Below are 13,007 nucleotides of genomic sequence, written 5' to 3'. Positions count from 1 at the left end.
TAACTTTGGTATGGATATAAACTCCTTTGTTTGTCTTTCCAAATTATCATCTGTTCCTAAGGAGAAAGGGTAATTTTTGATCATTCAGGTCTTAAACCCTCAGCTCATGGATAATCTGTCTGTGGAGCTCCTTGTTACAAGACACTCCTGAAGCACATGGAAATTGCTGTTTTGAAATATCTGATGTGAAACAAGACAATTTTTTTGATTTTTATTGTTCTTCTCGTGTTTGAACCTAAAGATCAGAACAACAGTTGACATCCATGTGAATCCTCTGATATCACAAATATTCAAAATTGGCTTTTTTGTTGTTGTTGTTGGTTTTTTTTTTTTTCACTTTTGGACTGGTAAATTGGCTTGTGGCATCCTGATGGTTTCCTGTGGCAGGAAAACATCCATGAAAATGGCAAAAGTGCCAGCAGCAGAGAGTTCAAGCTCTGGCACCTGATTGTGCTTTTGATTTGCAAGTCCCTGCAGCCCATTTCAGAACTATGTACCAGCCAGCTTTTCTTATTTGTTTCTCTGTTCTTGAACTTTACCCACTGCTATCAGTATCACTCTTGAGAGCTCAGAAAATTCAACATATTAGTTTTTTTTCTAGAAGAATCTGTTGCAAGAGGTGCTGTAACAGCACCCCCTGCCCACCCCTCATTTTTAAGGACAGTTCATCAGCCAGGGTGAGTAAAACACAGTCCTGAAAATGCATCTGGCCCTGTGGATACCAGACATTATCTGAAGGCTGAAAAAAGTCCATTTTCTGCATCAATGGCAAAAAAATAGGGCATGGAACGGTCGCTGACTTTAATAGGAGCAGGACAGGCTGAAGCTTAAAAGGAATCTGCTCCAGATGACCAGTCTGAGCTTATGATTTATTATCACTCTTGCCACAGCAGTGTTGTAGTAGATACCACATTTGGGTGAAAGTCTATATGGGCTGTCAGAGCTGTTGCTTGTGTGCTTTCTCTCCTGTAATAGGACTAAACACTCTGACACCTTCTACCCAGGAATATTTACTGCCACAGCCGTGGAGAACTATCAAATTAAATTTTCCAACCAAGGCAAGTTTCCCCCAGTCCTGTTAGAGCATTACAGATTTACTCAGTGACAGGTAAGGAACTCCAGGCCATCAGCATTTGTCGTGAGCTTTGATTTCTGGGTAAAAAAGTTCAAAATAAAATCCAAGTTCAATAACTGCTCCCGTTGCAAAACGTGTGTCACCCACAAAGATCCGTCACATCCAGCCAAGTGCTCTCATTTACAATTTGTCTGCAGGTGGCAAACTAAACCCAGGAAATAAGTACACTGTAACAGAAAAGTTAAATGTTAAACAGAAATTAAAAGCTAAACGAGCATTTTCACATCAGAGGAACTTTGACTGTGCTCCACTGTACAGAAAAACTTCCAGAGCACTTCAGCCCATGCCAAAAAGATCCTTTCCAGCTGATGTAAAATACCATCCTCCCCTTCCAGATGCTTTCCCCCCTACTTTACCTCCACGATTACAGTGTAAGCAACTCTGTCATTGTCTTTATTTCTCCCTCCTACTCCTTGAAAATTGGGAATGGCAGACACAAAACCAATTATTGGTGTGTTGTATCAAGATGTGCTTTCCTGGAGACATTGCTCATCTTTAAATTTAAAGGGCAGTGAGTAATCTCTTCCATTATTTCTCTTTCATTAGGGAAATAATTGTCTGTGCTGGCCAACTTGTGGAAGTATAATACAGCAAAGAGCAAGTAGGAATGTGAACAAATAGGATGAGTCAATATTGCTTTTGTGAAGAAAATTGTAACCAGAAATCTCCTGGAGTTCTTTGAGGGTGTTTATGAGCTTGTAAACAAAAAGGATTGGTCAACATATCATAGTTGTATTTCCAAAAGACTTCCATTAAACTTCTTCACTAAGTGCCTTAAAGAAGAGAGTCCACCATGGGATAAAAGAACTGCTTCTTTTGTGGATTAACAATAGGTTATAATATAAGGAACAAAAGGTAAGGGTGGTTTTTATTGGTTTTCAACAAGGTTGTAAAAGGATGTCTCTTAGAACTGCTTATATTCAATAGCCCTACATAACCTGAAAATGGGGGTGAACATGGAAAATTGCTGAGGATAGAAATGTGTTTGCAATAAACAAACTGGAAACTTCTTTCAAAGAAGTGTAAAAAGCTTCCAGGACATCTAAAAATGGTAGAAGAAATACATTGGGAGAGAATTTGTGACTGGATACATTATAGGAGTTAAGTAGATGGTGATGATTCAACAATGGTGGATGAAGAAGGGCAAAAGGTGAGATAAACCTATGAAATTATGAGCTGCTCGGAGAAGATGAACATGGAGAGATTATTCAGTTTCTTTCAATATAAAGACAAAGATGTATATAATGAAAAAAGTTGGCAACAGGGTTAAAACAAATTAAAAAAATATATATTTTTTTTCAGCTCAAAATAAAGAATTGGTTTGAGGAGCTCATTGCCCCAGGATATTTCAGTGGCTGAAACTGTGAACAGACTGGAAAAAGATGCATTGAGATAAGTTGCTGTTGCTGCACAAAGCTAATACATGAATTACACCTGATCAAGCCCAGGAAGCTCTGAACTCCAGAAGCTGGGAAAATCAGCAATTTATAATTACCTTTTCTCTTGTGGATGCCATCCCGGTGAACCTGCTACCAGCTACTGTCAGGAACAAGACAGGGAGTTACCTGAGTCTTTGATCCAGCATAGTACAGCAGTTCTTTCATTTCTATGGGAGTAATTCCATGGCAGGACCACCACCTGCACCTGCTTGGAGTGCCTGGAGGGGAGCTGGATCTGCATACGGGCAGGAGGCTACAATAATTCTGGATTTTATAGCCATTTATGCCTCCAATTGCTTGCATTTTGTCTTCAATATACCTTGCTCAGTATCAGAATGGCATTACCTGTTTGCAGTGATGTGACATAACACCATACAAAAATGATATAATGTATAAAACCAAGTTTTGCTCATCTTAATACAGCCATTGGAGCGAGCTGATGGCTGTTCTTGGCTGAAAGGACATGGCCATGGTGGAGCCAAACTCAGGGTGGGAAATCAGGGATGCTTATCAGCATGGGGGCTAAAAACTGTGATGAAGAAAGAGTTGATGCACTGTGACCACGAGCCTCAAATCTGCCCTCTTTTCCTTTGCTGATAGAGTAAGAGGATTAGGAGTTTTTTGGAAGGTGCCTGGCCGTGAAGGACGTCCAGAAAACATCCTGCTCCTGCTCCTGTTCAAAGACCACGGGAGTCAAAGGGGCCCTTTCCTGCAGCATTTTGTGTTTGAGATTCAGTTCCTGAAAAGATTATCCACGGCAGACAAGTGGCAGGGGAGCAGTGCTTCCTCAGCCACTGATGGCAGATCCAAATCAGCTGCTCAGACAGCAAAGACAAGAACAGTTTGCCAATCTCTAGGCCTGGCTCAGCTCAGTGTGCCCAGAGACGTGTCCTGCCCTCCTCCCCATCGCCCCTCAGAGCTGCTGAACTGACCAAACTCAGTCCCGTTCCTCAAAGCTTCCCTGTGAGTGTGGTATCTGCTGCAAACCAATCCCCTGAGAGTTGTCACTTGCACATTATTAACAACCAGAGATACCACCTCTGTGTGTGTTAACTCTCAGCTCCGTCCCATAAGAGGCTGCTTTTCCAGTTATTTGGGAGTGTGTGGGTTGCCTTGTCACGTTGGTTGGGTAATGAAAGGGTACAGAAAACAGCCTGAGACCTGGTGCCAGAGACATGTAATTATTGCTGATTTCAAGAGAGCTTGTAAGCTGGGGTTTCTTTATTATTATTTGTGCTATGACAATTGTATCTGAATGTTTACCTTTTAGCCTTATCCCTGATTTAACAAGCTAAAAAGATGGATGCACCAGCAGGGTTTCCAAGGGGAAAAGAGTGTAATAGAGCTTTTAATCCTCTTTGCTGCTGTGTGAATGTTTCTGAAAGCACGGCCTACAGGTGCTTGCATTTTACCTGAGAGACTGTTTAGGATTGTTTCTGTCCTGTATTTTTTACCAGGGCTTAATATCACGTAATAAACACATCATGGCACAAGGCTATGTGGTGACACGGCCCCTTTCACACCCCAGATCAAATTCCATGTTAATGGATAACACTGCTAATGCAGTAACACACACCTTTACATTCCAAACATATCTCCACTTTCATTTAGCTTTAGCAAAACACGGGGTCAGATAATTCTGCAGCCAGCCAGGAGCATTCCAAGTATCAGAGGCCATGTGTTTTCTACCAGAGAATTGACATCCTTATGGTGGGTTGGAGTGAGAGCCAACTTCTCTGCCAGGAATTATTAGAAACAAGATGCCAGTGTTGCTCTACATTGGAACATTAAAAATCACAGCAATTTCTACAACACAGAGAATACTCTGTGCATCTACTTAGAGGGGAGAGCACTAAGTGAAGTTTTGAGCTTCATCCCTTCATCCCCATCAGCCTGACAGTGGATTTGCAAGGCTCACATCAAACATTCCCGGAGTCCTGCCAACATCCATCACCTCAGGTTAGAGCAGAATGAAACCCAAAGATGAACCTGTGACTTCCTTTTTCTTTTGTGAATCTCCTGTATCCTGAGGCACAACAAATTATCAAACACACAAAAATACCTGGGCACAATTCAGCCTGATTTCAGTCCTCCTCAGCAGCAAGCACTGCTTTGTTGGGCCATGGTTTGGGTGCATGTGCAGCATCTGAGGTGAGGTGATATTTTAGCTACCTCATTTCAGATTAACAGAACTTGGAGGCACAATTCAATCCTTTGTGACAGTTTCAATGCAAGATTCTCCCCACTCCTCCCTCTCCCCATAACACACTCTGGTGAGTTGTTGGTAAGGGACTATAGTCAGATAAAATGTTGATGTTTAGATGAGTTTACTCACTTTTCCTCCATTGTTTTTAGGAAAAAACCCAACCAAACCAAAACAAAATCATAAGCAAGGGAACAACACCAACACACACACACACTTTTTTTTTTTTTCTACTTTTTTTTACGCACCTGGTACCAGGAAATTTCTAGGATAAAGTTAACTTCCACTACCTGAAAATCTACAGAAATTCTGGGGGAAGCACTGCGTGTTTTTGCATTCAGCCATCACTTGAATGGACTGTAGTGCACCTGTAAATTGTTGCTAGTTTCTAGGGATGGATTCCAGGTACACACTTGGTTATCTACAACTGCATTGAGGAAGGGTGTGTTGAAAAGCCAGCCACCGTGCTTATAAACTGAAGATGGATTGTGGAGGCACAGCACATATTTAATTTGCAGGAAAATACATGTGAGCAAAGATCTGAGCGCTCAGGTTTTGTCTCTGAAAAGCAGAGGCTGCTGCAATCACCGTTCGGTTGGGAACAAAGTGGGGAAGAAGTTGAGAGAAAAAAAGCAGATTCCGTGACTAAACTACGGTGCAAATGAGCTGTGAACCATCGGGAGTGAGAATCTGGCACTTGCCTCACCTTTTCCGTGCTGCTTCCTCTCCTGCTGCTTGAAGATAGCCAAGAGCTTCCTTTTTAATCAAGGACCATTGGAAAGTACCAGCGGGCTCCCACTCACGGCGCTTTGATTGGCTGCCAACCGCAGTGACAATTGCATCCTGTAATCAAAATAGCAATCATTAATAGCACAATTATCCCCCCCTCTCACACGCACATGCCCTCCCGTGCCGGGAGGGACGGCTCTGAAATGCAGACTGCAAACAATGCACCCTGCAAACAATGCACCCTGCAAATAATGCAGTCTGTAAACAATGCACATTGCAAACAATGCACATTGCAAACAATGCACCCTGCAAACAACACACCCTGCAAACAACACACTCTGCACACACCCGGCTGGGGGGCAGGTGCCCATTCCAGCTCGCTCTGGGTGAATCCTTTTTCAGAGGCTCCAGGAAGAAAGGTGTTGGTGGCAGAGTCTGAGTTCAAGGGACTGACTGGAAATCCAAAAGAATTGAGATGGGAACCCAGGTTGGTGCAACTGTCATTTTTTCTCAGTGCCCCTTCCCCCTCACCCCATCCCTGCCCCTTGAACAGCCTATGAGAAATAAAAATACTTTTTTTATATAAATAGGCATATCGTGAAGTTGTAAGATATCCAAGTTCCAAGACCTGAACTTGGGTATCAGGGTGTCTTTCACCGAGATAAGGGAAATGAGAAAATTCTTAAAAATTAAATCTTTTAGGGTCATTTTGTACATGAGGTTCCTTTTCTCTTTGGGCTAAGAACAAAGGAAGATCCATCACCTCTGACAGGAGATGGCTTGCAGCCAACTGGGAAAATGGAAAAGCCCCTTTTCAGAGAAAATAAACCTTTTTAGGTAAAGCTGAATACATTAAAACTTATCTGAAAAGGGTGGGATTTTGTGAAACTATAAAATGTATGGCATTTAAACCAAAGGTGTCTTTTTCCCCGGAAACTCGGTGAGAGAAAGACCCAATGTGTTGAATAAATTCTTCCTTGTTGCTTTGTTCCCTAAGTTTATGCTGTCTTTCTAAATTTAAAGAGGGGCATATTTCCCACAATCCCCCACCAGGTTCTGTCTGAGCTGTTTGCATCCAGCTGGGAATTTCCTTGCCTCAGGTTCCCTTCCCCATCACTGACCGTGTGCTGTGGCCATGGGGGAAGATGGATTTTGGGGGGGGTCTGACCTTCTGACTCTTGGAGCACAGCTGGGGCAGTTTATTCTGAAGACACCCAACCCTGCTGCCAGATTTCCTTATGTTTTCCCATCCTCACTTGCTTTCAGGTCCCTTGTAGATGTCTCATTACTGCACAGGCTCTTCCCTATCCACACCCAGCACATGGACAGGGTCTCTTCTCCCACTCTGGGCCCTGTGCTGTCTCCTTTGGACATCCACCTTCATCAGTGGCTCAGAATATTCTGTAGCACATCTGCCTTTTCCCTTTCTTTTGAGTGTGAAATAAATCTCCACAGAAACATATCCGGATGAAAGATGAATTCTTTTGAACCTTAACACTTGCAAATCAGGAAAAAAAATATAGATGCTGAAGCTAAATGCCATCTTCAAACTCGATTTCTTGTTAGAGCTGGGTGGACAATGAACTTCACAGAAGACAGGAGAACAAAACTAAAAGTGATGTGAAATCTCTATGTACTTTAAGTTGTGTTTGATGAAATAAAAATGAAAACTTCTCTTTACCAGACAGTATCTGGTATTCCTTTAGAAATTTGGTTTCATTTCACTCCCTGGTTATTCAAAAAATATTCACGACGGAGGTTAATTTTTAAAGGTTGCTATTTTAGAACAGAGAGGTTGCAAAGTGGTGTTCTGAAATGCCAAAAAAAAAAAAGGTAATGGCAGTCTCAAAATCCACACTTTATTCCTTCCCACCAAAAGTATGCACTGAGTTAAAGACTATTTTGTGTATAATTTTCATCTCTCTAATTTTCGGTTTGTTTATTTTTTCATATTTACTCCTTGCAAACAACCATCCATTCCTTATACTTACACTGTCTTTTCTGCCTTTATAAACACCCTTAACCATCCTTGAGGGAATCAAAATCTGGAGGACTCCAGCTTAGAACAATTGACATATCTCTCTGTAATTTGAGATCAGAGCTGTTTATGGAGTAGTGAAGATCCAGCTAGCAAATGATGCCTATTTCCAGCATGGATAATGTGCAAGGTTCTTTCTTTCCCTTCTCACTTGATTTCCAGGTTTTTACAGGTGAAAGAAACTCTTCCATAAGTAATCAGTATGAGATAGAAAAACAAGCCCCTCACATTGGGAAAAGTATTTCCTTGTCAGCCTGCATCAGACTGACTTATTAGCAAGTCATTAGCAACAAGTAAATCTCCAGAGTTTGGAATTTCTCTCCATTCATTCCAGATAAATATTTAAATGTGTTTGTCTTTATTACATTTCTCTGGGCTTATTCTAATGTATTTGGCCTGGAAATCAGACTGAGGGTTTTGGAGTCTGGAACAGCTTGACAGAGCCCACAGCTGAAAGCAGAATAAATTAGTGGTGCCTGGTGATTGTACTGGATAGCTTGACAAGGCATGGTGTTGGAAAAATCCATCAGATTTAGGACCTACTGTGGAAGAAAGTAGAAATGTAGACTCTTAGAACCACTGAATAGAAGGGACATTAAAGCCCATCTCGTTCCACCCCCTGCCATGGGCAGGGACACCTTCCACCAGCCCAGGTTGTTCCAAGACCCATCCAACCTGGCCTTGGACACTTCCAGGGATGGGGCAGCCACAGCTTCTCTGGGCAACTTGTGAGGCCTCCCCACCCTCACAGGGAAGAATTCCTTCCTAATATCTCATGTAAACTCTCTCTCTGTCAGTTTGAAGCCATTCCCACTTGTCCTGTCACTCCAGGCCCTTGTCTTAAGTCCCTCTCCAACTTTCTTGTAGAAGGATAAGAGCTCATTTGTACTGACAGGAACTGCACAGACACACATTTTGTCCAATTACTGGTTTCCTCAAGGCTCACTTGCACCCCACAGCCATTTAAAGCCACGTCCAGGGTTGTTTGTATGGCCAGGCAGAGGTACAGCAGTGACATGAAGAATCACACACCTGAACCACAACAGCCAGGCTGGTCCTGTGCTGTGGGACCTGCACCCCTCCTGCTGCTCCTCTAGGCAGCCCTTTCATCCAGGTGATGGTGCTTGTGCTTCAAGTGAGAGCAAGGGCAGGAAAATCTAACCCAACTTTTCAAGCCTAGTAAATAGTTCAGGCCACTTTTGAGAGTCTCTTTTGTTACAGCTTGTTCAGCTGCCTCTAGAGCCCTGCAGCAGAAAGGAGGACTTACGGCTTAAGAAGAGAAAAGGTCTTTCCCTGCTTGATTCTATTAATAAGTGCATCTATTTCCAGGCAGACACACTTTTTATTGGTAACAACTCGTTCTGACCTATATCAGGGACTTCAGCCAAGGATGGCTATCAACCAGGATGCATACCAACCCTCAAAGAGCAAAACAGCTCCCTAAGCCACAATTTTCCAGCAGCTGGACTGTTGGAAGGAAGGCCAAGATCTTCACAAAAGCAAATACTGCCTTACAGAAGCTTTGCCTTGAGGGGAAACTTGCACTGCTGCGAGCCACTCCAGCCACTGGGCTCAAGGCAATTCCCAGTGGAAGGAAAAAAAAAGATAAATAAAAATTGGCTGGCTCCCGTGCTACACAAAGAGACACAAAAGCACAAACATGTGCAGCACCGCCTGTTCTAAAAGTGCATTATTATTAAGTGGAAACAGCAGCCAGATCCATCATGTTCAGCATGCCCCACATCACTGCTCCACTAAACACCACAGATTATTTCCCTGTAATTGCCTTCCTGAGCTGTCTAGCAGCCTCGATTCATTTCCATTAAGGCTCGGGAGGATGAGATCATTTAGTATTTCCACATCCCCCCTTTTCTTTTTTCCCCCCCTGTTTTTGTAAATTCGGCAATTACGTGCTCGCTGCCACCCCCTCAGTCGCTGAAGGTAAAATTTAGCACCTGGGATCGCAGGGGAGCAGCTGAAACAATAGTGAAGTAACGACTGCAATTTTCACCATGTCTGCTTTCCTCCTTAACTTGAGAGGGAAAGATATTTATGCCCCGCAAAATTCGACAGACAACAGCTTCCCTTCAGTCCCACCCCTTCACTTTGCACAGAAGGACTCGGTGGAGCAGACACCAAAAGTGAAAAGAAAGCAGAAGAAAGCCCTGTGGCCTGGTACCATCCAAGAGCTGACACCAAACTGATAAGTCATCTGCTGATTTTTCACCTTTGGTAGCTGCAGAGTGTTAATTAAAACTATTCTGGATGTAGATTAAGTTTCTGCACTCGGAAGTTATCATCAACGCCTCACCTGCCTTGAATGAGAACTGCACATCCTGTGACAAATGGAGTGAAGGTTTTGCCTGGTTTCACTAAGTGTCTGCAGCTTCCTTTGGAGGATTTATTCCTCAGCAAAGTCTGTGTCATCTCCTGTGCTGCCACTGAGCACAGAGTGGGGTCTCCTCCAGTGTGGCACAGCCTCCACCTGCTCACAGCAACAGAAACACTCGGGCGGGTTCGGGCGAGATGGGATTTGATGCCAGGATCATCTCCTCACAGAAAAATACATATTAAGTGAACAATCCTTCCATCAGACACATTCAAATCCTTGAACTTCTGCCAGTCTGAAAGGACTGCTAATGTCTCTATTACAGTTTCAGAGCTGGCTTTGTCTCACCCATGCTCTGCTTTTGAGGGCAGGATCCAAAATGCCGTGTTGCCGCTTCAGTTCTTTTTCCTAATTTTCTGCACGAGTTTTTTAATTCTAATTTTTTTTCCCCTTCTGATTACTGGTAATCTTATAAGGAGCTATCAGATATTTCAAATCTTTCCTGTTCTGGTAATTACTACACTTTGATGCAGGAATCTTTTGATGTTGCTACAACCTCATTTTTTCCATTAATTTCCCGTGTCACTGCTGTCAGAGTCTGACCTGATCTGACCCCGTGTTCCCCCAAAACGGGGGAACACGCCGTGTTCTGACTTCCAGACAGGAGCCCAGGAAGGTTTAGACAAGGCTTTTCATCCTCATTCCATGGCTCAGCTATGTAAGTTCCAGGTAAAACTTGGACCCACACAGCCTGTGCTGTGCCACACCGTTTACCAGCTGATCAGATTGAGAAGTGAAAGCTCACTTAGAAGGCCTGCTGAGGCAGCTCAGAGAACTTTGCATAATTCAGAGAATCCCAGTCAGTGCAGAAATGTGTATTTCACATTGACAGCTCCACGGGGACACGGAAAGCAAGGATTTATACACTACTGGTGTGTAAAACAGCACAGAATAGGAAATATGGTTAGCAAGGGGGACACCTCGTGAAGTATAGTGATCCTGTGTTATCTTCCCAGTCCTGATCTCCTAAAGCAGCTCTGGGGCTTTTTTGTGGCATTTAGTGCAACACTACTGGGCTGCCCCTCAGCCCTGCTGGGCCACAGAGGTTGTGAGCATCACCCAGGGCCCTGCTCTTCCCCTGCCTGCACTGACAGCAGCTCATCCCAGAGAGGGAAAAGCAGGTGAAACAGGGAGCAAGGGGGATCCTAAGAACAGGAAAGGATTCTTCACAATTTGCTTCCAAAAATAATTGAGTAAAAATAAATGGCCTAACACAGACTTATGCAACACTTGGCCAGCTCCTAATTTTGACTCCAGTGGCATGTAATGATTTACACCAGTTGGGTGTCTATCACTACATACATATATTAAGATCTGACAGACTTACCAGCTTGTCAGTGCTAAAATACTCTGGGCATGAGGAGGAATTCAGATATAATAAAACATTGAATTAAGCTGCCTCAAACTGCCTCTCTGAACCTCCTGAGTGGAAAGCCACGTTCCAAGCACAGAGCTGCACATTATTTGGGGAGCAGCACAAGATGTCCTTGTGGTCAGATCACTAGTAATGGTGTGAGGGATTTATTTAATCCAGGTCTTTTTATTGAGGAGAAAGGGACTACCTTCTCTCCTGAGGGAGAGGCATCATCCTCTGAACTCAAGGAAGAAAGGAAAGGAAAGAAGGGACATCATTTCCCATGGACAGGCACGAAGGAGACAGCAAGACAGAGACAGGAGAAGGCACATTGATGTTAATCCAGACATCCACTAACGAGAGAAAAGCAAGAATTGCTTCATATAGGGTTAAACAGACTCAGGAGCTGCAGGAGACTAAAAAGCTGGAAAGGGTTGCCTGTGCCTCAAGCCCCATGGACACGAGGGAGAGTTTAAACGTGACCAGCAAGTCTCTGAGCCAGCAGTGCTGCTCAGGGTCAGCCAAAGAGCTCCAAGAGCCACAAATGAGCTTCCTCCCCCTGGGGAACCTGAGGGCTTGTGAAGTTACTTCAAATGTTTGGCTGCAGATAGCTCCTGTCAGCACAGGCTGAGGTGGGAATATCAGCTTAAATGTCTTCCCTGCCCAGGTCAGAACACAGAGTCGTCCAGGCCTAAGGATGGAAATGGGAGCAGAAGAAGGGGAAAGTGCACCCTGCTTCCCTGAGCCTCTCAGCCACACAGTCTCTCACTCCTCCAGGGCACTGGGTGTTGGCACCCTTGTCTGACCCTCCAAACTATTCCATCCACCCTTCCCCACAGCTCATGAAATTCTGGGATGTGCTCCTGGAGGGAGCTTCTCTGCAGCCCTCTGCCTTGGTGCTGCACCACGGCTCCCACAGGACCACAGTCCCAAACTCGGTGTCAGTCTGACTCATCCCATGACTAACAAGAAGGATGCATTTCCACTGCAAAAACCTTTTATTTATTTTTTTTTTTAAGGCAATCAATAAGCCCCTGATTACAATGTTCCCTTCCTTGCCCTTGTTCAGATCCGTGTCAGCCCAATAACGTCACCGAGCGGAACAGCTGAAAGTTTTACTAGTCCTTCAGGGCTATTATGCCAAATGAGGAATTGCTACATATCCACTCACAAACATCTGCTAATGTTTAATTTTTTATGTAAAATGCTCTGGAAATAAAGATGCAATACGCTGAGCAGCTGTTAATGCTCTGGTTTGCCTGTGCACTGGCTGCAGTGTGGAGGGCAATGCTTGTCTCCAGCATCACCACTGCCACTCTGGACTGAGCACAGCAGCACGGGCTGAGGGCTCAATTAAAGCCTTGTTCGTATCAGCTCAGGGTCCTGGAGCTTGGGCTCCCATTGCAGAGAAAATTCAAACTAGAATCTGCAGTCAAAAAGAAGGAAAAAACCCCTCACTTCTGAGCAGGGAATGCTTTCCCCCCCCCTTCTTTTGTTTCTGCACATCAAAAAAAGTTGGAGTTTGTTGCCCATATCACAGGAAGCCAAAGTGGTTTTTCTGCTTACCCACACGATGTCTGATTTCTTCTGGTTCACTTCACAGCTTTTTAGGTGGGGGTCAAGGGCTGAATGAAGCTGGACCTTGCCAGTGGTCTCCAGGCACAGTGGATTTTCACCTATTCCTCCAACAGCACATGTGAAATCAAACCATCAAAGGGAT

At 43.9% G+C, this 13,007-nt stretch overlaps 1 long non-coding RNA gene across 1 annotated transcript in view; it reads right to left on the bottom strand.

The window, feature by feature from the left end:
- Positions 1 to 13,007, bottom strand: part of LOC120323448 — a 37,005-nt gene that overhangs the window by 9,581 nt on the left and 14,417 nt on the right. The window contains exon 2 of the long non-coding RNA XR_005563885.1: positions 5,484 to 5,620. This is a non-coding gene — a long non-coding RNA (uncharacterized LOC120323448). The remainder of the gene's footprint in view (positions 1 to 5,483; positions 5,621 to 13,007) is intronic.

Source organism: Pipra filicauda, unplaced genomic scaffold (genome assembly GCF_003945595.2).
Source record: "Pipra filicauda isolate LSUMZ 115617 unplaced genomic scaffold, ASM394559v2 scaffold265_size1292809_pilon, whole genome shotgun sequence".
Lineage (NCBI taxonomy): Eukaryota > Metazoa > Chordata > Aves > Passeriformes > Pipridae > Pipra > Pipra filicauda.
This window is presented reverse-complemented; position numbering and strand designations above follow the sequence as displayed.